Here is a 19743-nt window from a genome sequence, read left to right as displayed (position 1 = left end):
GGGGTATGGACTGGGAAAGGCAGAAACATGGGACGAAAACAGAAACAAAGTACGTGATTAATAATGACAGGTTGTGTAGAGCAGGTGTGAAAAACTCTTTAAAATGGAGGGCGAATTGGACTAAAAGTAACTATATGCAGGCCAAATTGTTTTGATTTGTTAAACCTTGTTGGATGGAGAGTGGATGCACAGACTTTTGATTTGAGCTAATAAAGTCCTGTATCACCTTTGTCACTCCTGTATCACCTTTGTAAAAAGCCATCTGAAAGTGAATATGACACAAAGTAAGGCCTAAAATAAAAATACACTGCACAGATATTTGTAATTACTGGTCAACAATGACATCTGACTGACAGTATTTCTATTAATGCATCATATCTAATAATCATTCTGTGATGAATTGGAAACAACTGAGAAATTTACATTTACCTCTGTTTTTCCAAGTATCTGTCCATGTATGCATTATTATCGTGTTTGTTTTTTGTTGTTGTTTTTGTTTTTATCCCTTTTTCTCCCAATTTGGAATGCCCAATTCCCACTACTTAGTAGGTCCTCATGGTGGTGTAGTTACTCACCTCAATCCGGGTGGTGGAGAACAAGTCTCAGTTGCCTCCGCTTCTGAGACAGCATCTTATCACGTGGCTTGTTGTGCGTAACACCACGGAGACTCACAGCATGGGAGGCTCATGCTATTCTCCGCGATCCACGCACAACTTACCACATGCCCCATTGAGGGCGAGAACCACTCATCGCGACCACAAGGAGGTTACCCCATGTGACTCTACCCTCCCTAGCAACTGGGCCAATTTGGATGCTTATGAGACCTGGCTGGAGTCACTCAGCTCTCAGGATTCGAAACTGGTTCTGGAGTTCAGTGGTGGTAGTCAGCGTCAATACTCGCTGAGCTACCCAGGCCCCATTATTATCGTGGTTGAGGAAAAATTAGCTGGTTTCCTTGTGACAGTCTGATGCGGTTTACGCCTGGTATTAATATGCGTCTCGTATGCTCCGGTCAACATGTGATCAAGCGATATACATTGCTAATGTCTGATGGTTGCTAAATGTGTCTCCTTTGACCACTTGTGCTGGGATTTCGAGGGCAGGGTCTCTGATTTCATGATGATATACAGTACATCAATCACTATGTCATTGTGTTACTGCATGATAATAAAGTGCAGAAAAGTCATAAAAGACAGGGAAAGCGCGAACATAACTAGCACGGTTTCTCCCAGTTTAAATGTAATCTAAGCACATATGCAACATTCAAAGCAGAATTCTCTGTTATTTTAGTGGAGTACCTTTGTTACAGTAGCTGAGCTTCAAATGTGTGTGCTTCTCATCTGTGTCACAGTCACTGCATGTTGATATCAGGCACACTGAAAAAAATCCGTGAAGTTCTCGTGCTTGTGTATGTCTCTGCTTTTTAAATTTTTTAGATTGGATAGTTATTTTCTTTTAAAGAGGCCCATAACTGGCAAAGTTTAAACTCGGTTGATTGACAGAAGAGGGGTGGTGCTTCACTGCTGTCTGGGATGCAATATTCAGTACGGATTAGCGTTTGCACCTCAAATGCGATGTGGTCACATGCGTTTTTTACTACCTTTTGTATGTGTTTTTTGTGGTCCGATCACAAAACCTTTTAGACCGTTTACACCTGTATTTGTGACCGGATCACATTAAACGCATCTTAATATCAGGTATAAACAGGGTGATTGTCACTCAAATCCGGTTTCTGATTACAAACGTGGGTATACGCGAGGCCATGAGTGATGAATGTTGCACGGGGCAGGTGTGTTGGAAGCCCAAAAAATTTAACTATGTTCTGAAAATAAACCCCAAAAAAACAGTAACCCGTGAGTGCCCATATTTATAAACAACTTTATGAAGAAAAAAAAACAAGCCCAAAGTTGCTAATGATAAGCGGACTTGGTAACTTTGCCTGTGAGATACATAATCACTACACGCGCTGCAGTAGCCAAGCACGCGATTAGCTGCAGCTGAAATCAATCACACGATCTGCTCAATGGTCAAGTACCGCTGTTGTAATTTTTGCTTTTGGTTGAGTTGAGACAGTTCGACGTAAATAAACTCTTTATGTCAGCATCAATAATAATATATTTTATATTTTATATATTGGGCAAGGACAAGGAACACAAAACTCCATAAGTTGATTAATGGAGAAAAATAACCTTGGGAGAAACCAGGCTCACTGTGGGGGCCGGTTTTCCTCTGGCTAACAGCATGAATAAAATGCCAATATTACTAATCATCATTACTTATTATCATACGATTCCAGTATTTTTTAAAGAATGGAATTCTCAGTTCCCAACCTTATTTGTGAATGAGTTTCGTTATCTTTTTTTCCTCCCCTTTTCTCCCCAATTTGTAATGCCCAATTCCCAATGCGCTCTACGTCCTCATGGTGGCGCAGTGACTCGCCTCAATCTGGGTGGCAGTGGACAAATCTCAGTTGCCTCCGCGTCTGAGACCATCATTCCACGCATCTTGTCACATGGCTTGTTGAGCGTGTTACCCCAGAGGCATAACGGATGTGGAGGCTTCACGCTATTCTCTGTGGCATCCATGCACAACTTACCACGTGATCCACCGATGCGAGAACCACATTATAGTGACCAGGAGGAGGTTACCCCATGTGACTCTACACTTCCTAGCCACCAGGCCAATTTGGTTGCTTAGGGAACCTGGCTGGAGTCACTCAGCATGCCCTGGATTCAAACTCACGACTCCAGGGGTGGTAGTCAGCATCAATACTCACTGAGCTACCCAGGCCCCTGAATTTTATCGTTATCTTAATTTTAAGATGCATTTCGGGTGACCCGTTTGAAACAGGGCAACGTTAAAGGCAGCTATAACGGCTGCCCTTACAAAAATTGAGAGTTCACTGCAAATTTGCAGCAAACTTGCCACAAATTTGCCACAAATTGCCACAGATAATTTTCACATGTAAATGAGCTTTGTAGCAAACCTGCAGCAAATTGTCCATTGTTGCCAAAGGTTTTTCGGAGGTTAACCACTACCGGTGAAGAGCTGCATACTTCTGGCAAACATTTTCTGCGAATCACAAGCTCATGAGTGGCATCTGGGCAGAGTGGGGCCGGGGAGATGAGTGGTGAATGAGTTCCACCTGTGCGCCACACCTTTCTCACATTCCAGTGAGGAGCACCGGGAGTATTTAAGGAGAGGAGACAGCGGAAGACGGGGAGAGAAAGAGACATGATTTTGTATGTGTACACTGAAAAGTGTTGTGATTAAAAGATTTACATTGGAGTGTTCATCCGGTCCTCGCTTCCTCCTTCCGTAGAAAGGCAGAGGTCTGCCACATTGGTGCCGAAACCTGGGAACTGGAGGTGGAAGGAGCTGTCATGGAGTCCTCACTGCTGTCTCCTCTCCTTATATACTCCTGCCACTCCTCACTAGAATGTGAGACCTGTGTGGCGTAAAGGTAGAACTCGTTCACCACTCATCTCCTCGGCCTCACTCTGCCCAGATGCTGCTCGGCCAAGCCCTGCTCACCACAAACCCTTAGGTGTGAAAATGTCCCCCAACTAAATCCTTGATGGGATTACTTGCCATGGCAACAAATGGTCGAAAAATGGAAGAATACCTCAGCAGCATACATCCAAATCGGTATCTTTTTGGAAATATTCAGATTTGTGGAATTTGGCATTTGCGGTCAGTAGTACTCACAGAGTCTTTCTAAAATCAGTGGTGTATATGAGTACACTAGTCAAGAAACACCTCTTTCATGCAGTTAAAATAGGACACTCTTTGTCATGTATTTTAGCATCTCACACCCAAACTGCTGAGAATGTTTCGCAAATAGAAAGAAATGGACCTGAAACTCCTTTTTGTGTGAGTTGTGTGAGATATCGGCTATTGCTTTAAGTTTACATGGATGCTACACTTGACTGAAGCAGCAGTGGGAAAGATCAAGGAAAATCAATGACAATCAGTGCATGTCTTCTGTCCTGTTTTCCACCAAAAGCAAGACAATTTTGTCAAATATTTTGATATAACATTCGAGTACATGATAATTGTTTCCCACCACTGTGATTCCAAAATACCAGTAAACGCATTTATTTATAACATGGTATTGCATATGTCAGTGCTCGTTCTGGAAGAGAGATCGACTCAAAATTACTGTGAGAAAAACTGCGGCACTTTTTAAATACAAAAGTACATGGTTAGTCAAAATGTTTACTGTGATTTTCTTCTATGTTCGTTGTGATAAACACTATTTACTGCCAAAACGCAGACAGTAGAAATACACTATTTTCATGTTAAGTGTTTTCTCTCCTATAAAACCCATTATAATATGTTGTTGCTTCTAAGACTGTACTATAGTGGCCATGAATGGTCAGATTTATTTTTTGTGAAATTGTCTAGTCTGTTTTGTTTTGTTTTTTTAGCTCACAGAAAAGGCTTAATTATGTGTAAGAAAATGCAAAAGTCTCATCAATTTAAAAAAAAAAGTATTTCTCTAATTGCATCTTCATTATTTTGGTAAAAGGTAGTGTTTATTTAAAGATGACGATGAGTCCGAGTTGACGATGAGTCTGCATACAGAAGGGAGGTTGAACAGCTGGCTGTCTGGTGCAGTCAAAACAACCTTGAGCTGAACACACTCAAAACGGTGGAGATGATTGTGGACTTCAGGAGGAACACCCCAACACTGACCCCCCTCACCATTCTAAACAGCACTGTGGCAGCAGTGGAGTCATTCAGGTTCCTGGGCACTACCATCTCACAGGACCTGAAGTGGGAGACACACACTGACTCCATTGTGAAAAAGGCCCAGCAGAGGTTGTACTTCCTTCGCCAGCTGAGGAAGTTCAACCTGCCACAGGCGCTGCTGATACAGTTCTACTCAGCGTTCACTGAGTCCTCTGCACTTCAGTAACTGTCTGGTTTGGTTCAGCTACGAAATCAGACATCAGAAGACTACAAAGGACAATTCGAGAGGATTATTGGTTGCCCCCTTCAAGAACTATGCACTTCCAGAGTGAGGAAAAAGGCTGGAAAAATCACTCTGGACCCCACTCACCCTGCCCATTACCTTTTTGAACTGTTGCCTTCTGGCCGACGCTTCAGAGCTCTGAGCACCAGAACCGTGAGGCACAGGAACAGTTTTTTCCCTCAGGCTATCCATCTCATGAACAGTTAAATTGCCCCATTGAGCAATAACTATGTGCAATACACAGTTTAGTCTTTTTATATTTATCCAACACATCCAACCTCTTCTGCCATTTCATTCCTCTGAAAAAAAAACAAAAAAAACATTTGCACTGTACATAACAGATTTGTATTTGCACTGTACATAACAGATAACAGATTTGTATTAGATTTGCACTATGCATGTGTGTGTGTGTATGTATGTATGTATGTATGTATGTATGGGTGTGTCTGTGTGTGTATGTGGGTAGTTGACAAATATGCAGTAAAAAACTATTTTTTTGTAAAGCACAATTTTTGAAAAAAAATTAAAAAAATACATCCATTTATGTAAAGTCTGATATTTAAGAAAATATAAGGGGCCACTAACTTTGTCAATTCTTTCACTGTTTTTATTTCATCGTTCTCTTTTCTGTGTGGATCCCTGTTAATTTTCTCTCTATACTTTCGTGTTCTCTCTCTCCCAATCATTTTTCTCCCTCAATTCTTTCTGTCCAAAAATGAAAGAACCCAAAAATGAAGGACCACATTTTATACTTCAGTAGTTTGCATGTAATCTTCAATAGAGTAAAGCATATTTGGCCTGCTGTCCGATATTGGAGGGCTCGGAGCTCAAGACTCGACTTGAGTCCTAATTACACCAATCCCCCCCGGACTTTACTTACTTGGGGGCCATTTACACAACAACGTTTTCAACTAAAAACGGAAAACTTTTTATGTGTTTTGGCTCTTCGTTTACACGACAATGGTGTTTTGGGGCCTGAAAACGCAAACTTTTGAAAATGGGTTTCAAAGTGCACGTTTTTGAAAACGATGCCGTTACCGTCTCCGTGTAAACATACAAAAATGTGAATTTGTGAAAACGATGATGTCATGCGCACGCGTATTACGTGTTCAGTCTATAGGCATGTGCGTGAGTACTTCAAAACAACGCGCGAGACATTCAAAACTACAATGGCGGACTACTGGACTGTGTTTGTGCTGCTCAAGATTTTGAGTTTATTGACACTTCTCCAGCAAATTGTAGATTTACTGCATCGCTACTACGAACAGCGATTGCCATCTTCATTGTTTGTATTCACTGCTCTGTGGAAGAATGCTTATGTGCGCAGGTGCTTAGTGTTTCTTTACAAAGTGACATCACCAACTACTGGCCTGGCATACATAATACAGCATTTTTAGTCGTTTTCGTGGATCCGTGTGAACGGGGATCGTTTTGACAACATTGTCGTCTCAACGCGAAACTTTTCAAAAACGCAAAGGAAAAACTTTTCCGTTTTTAGTATATTGTTGTCGTGTAAACGTACCCTTAGATGAATAGTGAATATTTGAAAATAACTGGAGATGGGGAGGAGGTGGGATGCCAAGAAAATCTGTCACGGGAAGCAGGTAAGCTGCGGCTTATATACTCCTGCTCGCGGGCTGTGATTTGTCAGATTAAAATTGCCATGCTACTCCCGAACCTCTGTTAATTAACTTTTATAACTATTTATTTTCATGACACTGAATAGCAGTATCATCACACATCATATCATCACTATAACAGTACAAATGTTCTGCAAAAACAGCAGAAAGTAGTTTAATTATTGCAATTAAAACACTGAAAATGGTCCAAAAAATAAATAAATAAATAAATAAAAATTAGTTACATTTTATTTAATTATTTAAAATGCTTCTTTAATAGACCTTGTCCGCTTGTGTGACATGTTTGTCCTCTGGTGTGACAGATGAGGTAGTGTCACACCAGAGGACATTTTGTCACACCAAAGGATGTTTCATCCTTTGGTGTGAGTTAATGACCTCGCTATTCTTAGCTTACATGTCATTAGCAGTTAGCAAGACACATTTGCACAATTTTCCATAATTATGCAGTTTAACATAAATAATTTAGGGGTGTCACACCAAAGGACAACAAAACGTAAACACTTTTAGAGCTTTGAAACAAGTTAAATATTTGAACAATTTAGAGACAAAAACTTACCATGTGCACATGTCCTGGCCTTAACAGGGGGCTTCAGAAACATGACCTTGAATGGGGTTATAGAAACTAAATAACTGGAATTGCCCGATTTAAAATGAGGATATGGTGTCACGCCAGAGGACGTGGTTTTCAGTGACAAACTGTATCAACTTCCTACACTTTTAGAAATATATGGATGAAAAAAACGAATTACCATTTACTAAAATAGACACTTGTAAAATTATGCCAGTGGTATTGATCAACATTTTTTATGCTTTTCTTTTTAATTGATAAAAGTTAGAATTTATTGAACCTTACTTGAGACAGTCACACCATAGGACAATTTTGAGATTTGGCTCAAAAAATTAAAAAATCTAACGACAGGAGGTCACATGATGCCATGCAAGAAGCAGACGTGTGAACGACGAGCTCTGCGCACTTTGCTAAATTTTCGATTATTCTCATGTTATAATTTGGTGAAATTCGATACACCCAGTTACACATTTGCTCTTTGAGGTAAAACATGACAAAGAAGTCAAAATCATCGGGCTCTGGAGACATTAAAAGACACTTACGTGTTCAGGATGAAAGCCCCGACAGACCTACAGACCAGCGTCAGTTGTCCAACATGTCGGTGATGTTGACGAAGGTTCTTGCTGACTTGGAGGATCTCGCTGTAATACGTCGATCGATTATGGCGATGGAAATAAAATTCTCTGAATTAGTTACAAGAGTGTCGGATGCTGTGAAACGAATCGATTATTTGGAGTCGTCGGAGAGGGAATTAACCGCTAATCCGCCCGCAACCAAAGTTGATCTGGAACGTATTCTTGAAAAGCTTGAAGATCTTGAGAATAGAAACCGCAGGAATAATGTCAGAATTGTTGGAATTCCTGAGCATGAGGAGGGCAGAGATATGGTGAAATTCCCGAGTCTGCTCGACATAACAGGCCACAAGCTGGAAATCGAGCGAGCTCACAGAGTCCCAGCTCACAGATCTGCTGAGGGAGAAAGGCCCCGATCGATTCTGACCAAATTTCTGAGGTCATCCGATAAAGATCTCGTGTTGCACCAGACGAGGAGCAAAGGGAAGCTTTCTTGGAGGAATCATAATATTTTCTTGTTCCCGGACTTTGCGAGTTCGACAAGAGAGAAACGCGATCGGTTCAAGGAATGCAAGAAACTCTTACATCAGCGAAAGATCTCGTTTGCTCTAATGTTTCCGGCCAAACTGAGAACAGAAACGAAGAACGGTCGCAAAGTATTTACATGCCCCAATCAGGCAATGTCTTTTATTGAATCAATGGGTGAGTAAACCATTGGATGTTTCTCATATGAGTGGGTCGACTCACTGTACTTACTTTGGCTTTTGAGGAAGCTGGGCGTCATTTTGGTTTCTTTTTGTGTTGGCTCCACCTAGTGGCTTGAGTTTGTTTTGTGAATAACACTTTCCTTAAAGAAGCTTTTGCATTGTTGAAAGATTACTTTTGCATTGAAGTTCCCGGCCAGTTTGAGAGTGGACACTATGGATGACCGCAAAATATCTACATGCTCACACAAAAGATGTCTTTTATAAAGTTGACGGATTGAGTAAGTCATGGTATATACTTTAATGTGGCCTCCGAGTGAATTGACTCGACCATCCGGGGAGCCAGGATGTCGGTTTTGTTTCTTTTTGTGTTGGCTCCACCTAGCGGCTGGAACTTGTGCCGTTTACGGGACACTGGAATGATTACGTTATCTGCTGAACTCATAACAGCTGGCTCACTGAACATTTGTTTGTCTATCTGTGAAACTGAACAGTTTTATATCAGCTGAAATTTGTTTTGTGGAGGATCACGCCTTTAAAACAGTTCTGTGAATTAATCTACATGTTCTGTGTTCATTCTTCCTTTTGGCTGGGGGTTATTTTATAAAGTATTTTCTGTTATGTAATTTTGCTTCAAAAATTTGTGAGGCAAAATTGAGCAATCCGATGGCAAAGTTGTCGTGGGGGCTCATGGGCGTTCATGGACCTTTTGAATTTAAAGGGATTGTTGCCGGTTGGCACTTTCGTGCGCGGGGTTAATGCGCACGTTTTTCTTTTTTCTGTTTGTTTTGTTCGGGGGGAAGTTCGGGGTTTGATTGTTGCATTAATGGGGAATGTGGTCTGTATAATTTTGTTTTTGACACACAGTTTTTTTTTTTTCATTATATCAATATGTCAAATGTTAATATGAGTGTACTATCTCTCTCCACATGGAATGTGAATGGGTTGGGGCACCCCATAAAAAGAAGGAAGGTTATTACTTTTCTTAAACGTAAGAAATATGATATAGTGTTTCTTCAAGAAACGCATCTTCAGGAAGCTGAAAAATTTGGGAAGATATGGGGTGGACATGTTTTTTTTAGTGTTGGCTCAAGTAAGAGTAAGGGAGTCATTATATTGGTAAATAAACATTTACAATTCAAATTTCTCAAACAGATTAAAGATATATTAGGAAGAGTCATTATTGTTTTAGCTGAAATTCAGGGGCAAAGTTTGATTTTGGCTAATATTTATGCGCCTAACGCTGATGATCAGGGCTTTTTTATAGATCTTGAAGGGATGTTACAAACCGCTGGCACCCCTCATGATATAATACTGGGAGGAGACTTTAATCTTTTGATGGACTCAGTCCTTTATCACAGTGAAGCAAAAGTATGTAAGCCCCCTAGAGCAACCTTGACGTTCCACGGGATGTGTAAAATCTTGGTCTTGTAGATATTTGGAGACTTTTGAACCCATCTGGTAGGGACTATAAATTTTTTTCATCAGTCTATAAAATTTATTCTAGAATAGATTTTTTTTATATATATCCAAGTCCCTCATTTCATCTGTTGTTGATTGCTCAGTTGGAAACATCTTAGTCTCAGATCACGCCCTGGTGAGTTTAGAGGCGGTGCCACATACGGAGAAAAAGAAATCATATAGTTGGCGCCTTAATGTGTCCCTTTTGCAAAATCCTGATTTCCAACAAATGCTAAAGGCTGAAATCAGTGTATATATGGAGACCAAATGGTCCTCAGTATCCTCTGTGGGCATGGCTTGGGAGGCACTTAAGGCGGTTCTTAGAGGTCGGATCATACACTATGCCTCATTCATCAAAAAATCCAAAGCACAAGAACTCGTTGAGTTGGAAGGAAATATTAAAAATGCCGAAGCAGAGCTGAAGCACCGTTTGTCATCTGATGGCCTCAGAGAATTGACTCGATTGAAATACAGATACAATACTATTTTGTTGCAGAAAGTGGAGTTTTGGTTATTCAGGGCAAAACATACTTTGAGTCGGGGGACAAAGCACGAAAACTTTTGGCTAGATATATAAAGCAGAAAGAGTCTTTTTCTAACATTCCCTCAGTGAAATCTGCTGGTGGTGAAATATTTACCTCGGCCATTGATATTAATAATGCTTTTAAAGAATTCTACTTTGATCTCTATAGTTCCACGTCTTCGTCTACTGATGAAGATATTAGAAACTTTGTGGAACCATTAGATCTCCCTAAACTGACGACTGAGCAAAAAAATTCTCTTGATTCTGAGATAACCTTGGAGGAGCTTGGTGAGGTTATTAAGGCCTTACCTACAGGCAAGGCTCCGGGGCCTGACAGCTTTGCTGCTGAGTTTTTCAAATCTTATGCTACAGAACTGGCTCCACTTTTGTTAGAAGTTTATACTGAATCATTAAAGAATGGAAAGCTTCCGCCAACCATGACACAAGCCCGGATCAGTCTGATTCTTAAAAAGGACAAAGATCCAAGCAAGTGTAAAAGTTACCGTCCAATTTCCCTGATCCAGTTAGATGTAAAAAATTTGTCAAAAATTCTGGCTAATCAATTAAGTAAAGTTATGACATCACTTATACATATAGATCAGGTGGGGTTTATTCGGGGCCATAGCTCTTCTGATAACGTTAGGTGTCTCATCAATATCATGTGGTCAGTAGTGAATGAACAATCTCCGGTCGCTGCCATCTCACTTGACGCCGAAAAGTCGTTTGATATGGTAGAATGGGATTATCTTTTTAAGGTTTTGGAAATATATGGGTTCGGGAGTACATTTATTGGATGGATTAAGTTACTTTGTAGACACCCAGTAGCGGCGGTACAAACAAATGGACTAATTTCAGATTATTTTACTTTGGATAGGGGCACCCGGCAGGGTTGCTCTCTTTCCCCATTATTGTTCTGTCTTGCCCTGGAACCATTAGCAACCGTGATAAGAAAGGAGGATGATTTTCCAGGGGTGGTGGTGGGAGGTATGGCACATAAACTCTTGCTTTACGCAGATGATATTTTATTATTTGTCTCTGACCCCAGTAGATCTATGCCTTGCCTCCACAGAATTATTCATTCCTTTTCTAAGTTTTCAGGATATAGAGTCAGTTGGTCTAAATCCGAAGCTTTGGCTCTGACAGCGTACTGCCCAGAAACGGCTTTCCAGCCGGGTGCCTTCCAGTGGCCCAAACAGAGCATTAAGTATTTGGGTATTTTATTTCCAGCAAATTTGTGTGATTTAGTTAAAGTTAATTTTGACCCCTTAATAAAATGGTTTTCGTGTGATGTGGGCAGGTGGGCTTCATTACATTTATCTATGATTGGGAAGGTTAATGTTATTAAAATGAATTGTATTCCAAAATTCAATTACTTACTGCAGTCTCTCCATGCAGATGTCCCCCTCTCTTATTTCAAGCAATTTGATAGCATAGTAAGCATCACAAATTACATTTCAATAAGTTACATAGGCCGATTGACAAAGGTGGGCTAGGTCTACCCAAGATTTTATTTTATTATTATGCATTCTGTCTCAGACATTTGGCTCATTGGTCGCTTCCACCTGAGAGAGCCCCTCCCTGGTTCTGTATAGAACAGGAAGTTCTTGCCCCTATTTCGCCACTGCAGAGCCTTTCTATCAAATTATTCTAAGTTACATTGCGTTATCTCGCACTTGAACTCGGTATGGACTAAAGTGTCCAGACTAATTCTGACATTTTTTTAAATGTTGCCTCGAGCATATGGCTGAACCCCAAACTATGCATCAACAAGTCCCCTTTTTGCTGGTCAGAGTGGATTGGGAGGGGGGTTACTATACTCGGTGACCTGTATGAGAATGGAGTGTTGAGATCCTTTCAAAATTTGGTTCAACTTTTTGGGATTCCTAGATCTCAGTTCTATAAGTATTTACAGCTGTGCCACCTGCTCTGTACTGTTTTTGGGAGTGGTTTACACCACCTTAAACGGCAGACACTCTGGGAGAGGTGATTACTGCTTTTGGATGAGGCATCGGTGTATTACTCCCTACTAATTCAGAGTCTGGGAGACGGAACTTCAACTTCTCTTAAGAGATTATGGGAAAAAGATCTAAATTTGGTACTGGAGGAGGGAGAGTGGGCTGGGATTCTAAATAATGTCAAATCTGCATCCAGAGACGCAAGGGTTCGCCTCATGCAATTTAAGATTTTACATAGAGTCTACTGGACCCCCTCTAGATTGCATAGGCTTGGTCTTAAAGACACCCACCTGCTGGTGATGTCAATTAGAAGATGGAGACACAACCCATGTCTTTTGGGGATGTGTTAAGATGCAGGAATTTTGGATGAGGATTCAGAGTTTTATGTGCGAGGTTTTGGCCTCTCAAATTTTATTTAGCCCCAGACTCTATATCTTGGGAGATGGGGCAGTCATTAATTTGGAGAATAATGGCTGGAGGACCCCCTTTTCAGGAGTGGTGTTCAGAGATGGCCAGAGTGGCAGCTCTTGAGGAGGGGGTATCCAGAAGACTGGGGAGTCTGGACATGTTTGCGAAGAAGTGGGGCAGATATCTGTCTTTTTTTGGAGGGCTCTCAGGGAGGGACAGAGGAGAGAGAGGTGTAGGGGTTTTATGTGTGTGCTTGTTTTATTTTTATTTTATTTATTTATTTTTTTTATTTATTTATTTTTGTTGTGTGTCTATGGTTGTGTGATCACTGGGGTGTTGTTGGGGGTCGGGTGGGGGTGGGATAGCGGGGGTTGTATATTGATTCTGTATATGTGTGTTCTGCTATGTATATATTTAATGGTTGAATCAATAAAAAAATGTTAATCGGAAAAAAATCTAATGACAATGCAGTTTCTATAATAACAGTTCGATGTAAAGCAAAGAAATGTTTAATCATTTAATGCATTTTTAAATGATGATAATACTATTTATTCATTTTCATCTTGTGTGACAGTGAAAATGCCATGTCATGTCAACAACCCATGTACGTATGTGTATAATTATTTTTTCTTTTTTATTATTATTATTATTATAAGGACTCTTAATTTTGACGTGTCAGATGGGAAATACTTACCTGTGCATACTGGGTAATAGGAAGTAGACAGTTCATCATGCTTCAAGCACATGTGGACATCTGTGATTGAATTTATTATAATCCTTTGATCAAACCCCTCAGAAAGCAATGGCTGTAGGTTTATTGAGCTGTTTATCTATTTAACATAGATTGTTAAAGTTTATTTCTTATCTGAACCCTTGTTTTGTGTGAAGATGTTTATATTGTTGATGGCCTATACACAAAGCACTAGAATGGACAAATGAAGCCCAGTGAAGCTCTTAAGCTTTTCTCCGATTGCTCCAGGAAAAGATTCAAAGCCCCGGGAGTGTTGAAAACAGTACTATCTGGTCGTTGGTCAAATTTAAAGCAGCCATAATACCAAATATGCAGCTCCGTTATATGAAGCGCCTGATGTAGTTTTGATCCGGTGTACACAAATAAAAGGGTAACAATTATAAGTGAGTTGATTTTCACCTTCTGGCAATAAATGCCAATATGAGTCAATACTATTCAATGTGATAAAAATATTAATGAACATAAGTACGACTAACAGAGTTGTATGAGGCAAGTATCTGGTGCTCCAATTATTTTTAATAATACTTGTATTACAGAATATATCATAATGTAATTTGAAATACGTTTGTAAATAGACTTAAACGCAAAGTGAAGAACAAAAGAAAAGCCTTCCAGTGACAACGTAAATCGGGCTCTCTCTCTCTCTCTCTCTCTCTCTCTCTACACACACACACACACACACACACACACACACACACACTAACATGTTTTTTGGGCACTCCAACATACACAAAGGACAAGCGTGTCTGTCTTCTCTGGTGTCTGACTTCCTTTTAAACTCTCCCGCACCCTCCCTAGAACAAGAAACAGGGGTTAAGCTCATTATAAACAGGTGACAATCCTTACCGTTCTCATCTCCCGATCTCGCTCTGCATTCACACACTAACGCTCGACCACACCCCCACCACCACACTGGTTTTGGACAGGTTACTGAGGCAACATAACATCACATCATTGCTAGGATACCAGCACTGATTAACGTCATCTGGTGTCCACTAAAGGTAACACGTCGATTGGACTGATGGTCTAATAATCTAGAACAAAATCAAGAGAGTTTTTGGCAATAACATTTACATTTAGCAGACGCTTTTATCCAAAGCAACTTACAAATGAGACACATAGCAAGCAATTTGTCATACAAAGTTTAACAACATCTGTAGTATAGGACTGCCAAGTTCTCACAGTAGCTGGAGCAGTAAAGATGCTAGCACAGAAGAAAGAGACAGGTAAGGATTTAATATTTTCTGTACATGCAGTAGTAAGTGCAGTTAGTGTGGGTTGGTTAAGTGCTTGTGGATGCTGAGAAGGTAACAGCAGATCGTGTGGAGGTTGGAAGTTCATTCCACCACAGAGGAGCAGAGAAAGTGAATGATTGTGAAATAGACTTTAAGCCTCTTTGTGATGGACCACTCAGAGAAGAAGTAGGATGTGGTGGAGGAGGATAGAGAAGTGATGAGAAAGTTGAAATAGTTTACGGGAAACTGTCAGCTTTGTTGACAGTTGTCTGGCAGTTCCACAGTCCAACAGAGATGGAGAGGGGCTGTGGAGAGGCAGTGCTAAGTGACCTAAGGTGCTCTGGAATGCATAGTCTACAACGTGTGCATGTAGATTTTCACTTACATGAGACAACAGAAATGTACTGAAAACAAATATTACGTGTAGAATGAAGAAGAATTATGAGAAAAAGAGAGAAAGGGCAAAATTTAGTGCAGTGGCTGGCTCCTTGTCGGTGTCCTTGCTCGGTGGACTCATGCAGCTAGACTCGCAGGTCTTTACCTGAGATTGGTCTTCACACAAACAGGGCTGCACACAAGGGCTGCCACTTCCGCTGCCGCTACAGTTCTCTTACTACTTTTTTTTTTTTTTACAATGAATTGTAAACACACTATATATATATATATATATATATATATATATATATATATATATATATATATATAAAATCAACATTTAAACCCCACAACCCCCCCTCCCCAACCCCGCACCCCCCCCCCCAAAAAAAACAACCCTGTGATCAATATACACTATATTGCCAAAAGTATTCGCTCACCCATCCAAATAATTTAATTCAGGTGTTCCAATCACTTCCATGACCACAGGTGTATAAAATGAAGCACCTAGGCATGCAGACTGCTTCTACAAACATTTGTGAAAGAATGGGCTGCTCTCAGGAGCTCAGTGAATTCCAGCGTGGTACTGTGATAGGATGCCACCTGTGCAACAAGTCCAGTCGTGAAATTTCCTCGCTTCTAAGTATTCCACAGTCAACAGTCAGTGGTATTATAACAAAGTGGAAGCGATTGGAAATGACAGCAACTCAGCCATGAAGTGGTAGGCTACGTAAAATGACAGAGCGGGGTCAGCGGATGCTGAGGCGTATAGTGCGCAGAGTCTTTCTGCAGAGTCAATCGCTACAGACCTCCAAAGTTCATGTGGCCTTCAGATTAGCTCAAGAACAGTGCGTAGAGAGCTTCATGGAATGGGTTTCCATGGCCGAGCAGCTGCATCCAAGCCATACATCACCAAGTGCAATGCAAAGCGTCGGATGCAGTGGTGTAAAGCACGCCGCCACTGGACTCTAGAGCAGTGGAGACGCGTTCTCTGGAGTGACGAATCACGCTTCTCCATCTGGCAATCTGATGGACGAGTCTGGGTTTGGCGGTTGCCAGGAGAACGGTACTTGTCTGACTGCATTGTGCCAACTGTGAAGTTTGGTGGAGGGGGGATTATGGTGTGGGGTTGTTTTTCAGGAGCTGGGCTTGGCCCCTTAGTTCCAGTGAAAGGAACTCTGAATGCTTCAGCATACCAAGAGACTTTGGACAATTCCCTGCTCCCAACTTTGTGGGAACAGTTTGAGGATGGCCCCTTCCTGTTCCAACATGACTGCGCACCAGTGCACAAAGCAAGGTCCATAAAGACATGGATGAGCGAGTTTGGTGTGGAAGAACTTGACTGGCCTGCACAGAGTCCTGACCTCAACCCGATAGAGCACCTTTGGGATGAATTAGAGCGAAGACTGCGAGCCAGGCCTTCTCGTACAACATCAGTGTCTGACCTCACAATACGCTTCTGGAAAAATGGTCAAAAAGTCCCATAAACACACTCCTAAACCTTGTGGAAAGCCTTCCCAGAAGAGTTGAAGCTGTTATAGCTGCAAAGGGTGGGCCGACGTCATATTAAACCCTATGGATTAAGAATGGGATGTCACTTAAATTCATATGCGTCTAAAGGCAGATGAGCGAATACGTTTGGCAATATAGTGTACATACATATATATACAAACATAAATACATATACATATATATATATACACATACATACATACACATAATAATCATACAAACTATAATACACTACTCTTTCCACACCCCACCCGAGAGCCCTCCAAAAACTCCAAATACCTGCCCCTTTTCCGAACAAACTTATCCAAGCCACCCCGTCTTTCAGATGACACCTCCTCATAAGCTGCCACCCTCCCGACCTCCGTGCACCACTCCGAATATGGGGGCGCACCAGCTGACCTCCAACCCCTCAAAATAACCTGCCTGGCGATCATCACACATGTCAGAACCCAGTTCCCTATATGGCCATCCCCCACATCGATGACCGCCCCATCGCCCAGAACACAAAGTCTGGGGCAAAATGAAACCTGAGTGCCCACCACGTCGCACACAAAATTCTGAACCTTCGACCAGAATTTTTGGATCTCGACACACCACCAAAAATCATGGGCCATGTCTCCATCCTCCAATTGGCATCTCCAGCAGGTGGGTGTGTCTTTAAGACCAAGCCTATACAGTCTAGAGGGGGTCCAATAAAATCTATGCAAAATTTTGAATTGTATAAGACGCACCCTTGCATCACTAGATGCAGACTTAACGTTTTTAAGAATCTTAGCCCACACTCCTTCCTCCAATGCCAAGTTGAACTCTTTCTCCCATACTCTCTTGAGAGAAGTTAAGGCTCTGTCCCCCATACTCTGAATTAACAGGGAGTAGTACACTGATGCCTCATGACCTTTTCCAAAAGCCGCAATCACCTCTCCCAAAGCATCTGCCTCCTTAGGGAGATGTGTGCTACTCCCAAAAATAGTGCAAAGCAGGTGGCACAGTTGTAAATACCTATAAAACTGAGGTTTGGGGATCCCAAAATGTTGGACCAAGTTCTCAAATGATCTCAACACACCGCCTTCATATAGGTCACCGAGTGTAGCAACCCCCCTCACAATCCACTCCGGCCAGCAGAAAGGAGACTTGCCAATACATAGTCTTGGGTTCTGCCATATGCTCGAGGCAGCATTTAAATAAGTGTCCAATTTAAACAATCTGGACACTTTAGTCCACACCGAGTCTAAATGCGAAATAACGGGGTGTAACTTAACTTTTCCGATTAGTTTGATAGAGATGCTTTGTAATGGCGAAATAGGGGCAAGAACTGCCTGTTCAATAATAAACCAGAGAGGGGCTCTCTCAGGTGGAAGTGACCAATGAGCAAATGTCTGAGACTGAACGCATAGTAATAAAACAAAATCTTGGGTAGGCCTAGCCCTCCTTTGTATATCGGCCTATGTAACTTATTAAAATGCAATCTGGGACGTTTACCATTCCAAATGAAGGACTTCGCTATGCTATCAAATTCCTTGAAATAAGAGAGGGGGACATCTACAGGGAGAGATTGTAGCAGGTAGTTGAATTTTGGAATACAATTCATTTTAATAACATTAACCTTCCCAATCATCGATAAATGTAATGAAGCCCACCTGCTGACATCGCTCGAAAACCTTTTTATTAAAGGGTCAAAATTGACATTAAATAAATCAGACAAATTCGCTGGAAAATCATCCTCCTTTCTTATCGCAGCTGCTAATGGTTCCAGGGCAAGACAGAACAATAATGGGGAAAGAGGGCAACCCTGCCGAGTGCCCCTATTCAAAGTAAAATAATCTGAGATTAATCCATTTGTTTGTACCGCTGCTACAGGGTGTCTATAAAGTAACTTAATCCAACCAATAAATGTACTCCCGAACCCGTACATTTCCAAAATCTTGGAGATGCCTGATGTTATCAGAAGAGCTGCGGCCCCGAATAAACCCCACCTGATCTATATGTATAAGAGATGTCATAACTTAATCGATTAGCCAAAATTTTTGACAATATTTTAACATCTAGTTGGATCAGGGAAATTGGACGGTAACTTTTACACTCGCTTGGATCTTTGTCCTTTTTAAGAATCAGACTGATCCTGGCTTGTGTCATGGTTGGAGGAAGCTTTCCATTCTTTAATGATTCAGTATAAACTTCTAACAAAAGTGGAGCCAGTTCTGTAGCATAGGATCTAAAAAATTCTGCGGCAAAACCATCTGGCCCCGGAGCTTTGCCAGTAGGTAGGGACTTAATTACCTCGTCAAGCTCCTCCAAGGTTATCTCAGAATCAAGAGAGTTTTTTTGCTCAATCGTCAGTTTAGGAAGATCTAATGATTCCACAAAGTTTCTAATATCTCCATCAGTAGACGAAGACGTGGATCTATAAAGATCAATATAGAACTCTTTAAAGGCATTATTAATATCAATGGCTGAGGTAAATATTTCACCACTAGCAGATTTCACTGAGGGAATGGTAGAAAAAGACTCTCTCTGCTTTATATATCTAGCCAATAGCTTCCCTGCTTTGTCACCCGACTCAAAGTATGACTGTCTTGCCCTGAATAACCAAAACTCCACTTTCCATGACAAAATAGTATTATATCTATATTTCAATCGGGTCAATTCTCTGAGGCCATCAGCTGACATATGGTGCTTCAGCTCTGCCTCTGCACTTTTAATATTTCCTTCCAACTCCACAAGTTCTCGTGCTTTGGATTTTTTGATGAATGAGGCATACTGTATGATCAGGCCCCTAAGAACTGCTTTAAGTGCCTCCCAAGCCATGCCCACAGAGGATACGGAGGACCAGTTGGTCTCCATATAAACATTGATTTCAGTCTTTAACATTTGTTGGAAATCAGGATTTTTCAGAAGGGATACATTAAGGCGCCAACTATATGATTTCTTTTTCTCTATATGTGGCATCACCTCTAAACTCACCAGGGCATGATCTGAGACTAAAATGTTTCCAATTGAGCAATCAACAACAAATGAAATTAGGGATTTGGATATTAAAAATAATCTATTCTAGAATAAATTT

General features: G+C 41.1%; 1 long non-coding RNA gene across 1 annotated transcript in view; it reads right to left on the bottom strand.

Annotated features, from left to right (window-relative positions):
- The window catches only part of LOC127449150 (uncharacterized), a 230751-nt gene extending 213983 nt beyond the window's left edge, over positions 1 to 16768 (bottom strand). Inside the window, exon 1 of the long non-coding RNA XR_007898672.1 lies at positions 16672 to 16768. This is a non-coding gene — a long non-coding RNA (uncharacterized LOC127449150). The remainder of the gene's footprint in view (positions 1 to 16671) is intronic.
- Between the last annotated feature and the right edge of the window lie 2975 nt (positions 16769 to 19743).

Source organism: Myxocyprinus asiaticus, chromosome 1 (genome assembly GCF_019703515.2).
Source record: "Myxocyprinus asiaticus isolate MX2 ecotype Aquarium Trade chromosome 1, UBuf_Myxa_2, whole genome shotgun sequence".
In the NCBI taxonomy this organism is placed as follows: Eukaryota; Metazoa; Chordata; class Actinopteri; order Cypriniformes; family Catostomidae; genus Myxocyprinus; species Myxocyprinus asiaticus.
This window is presented reverse-complemented; position numbering and strand designations above follow the sequence as displayed.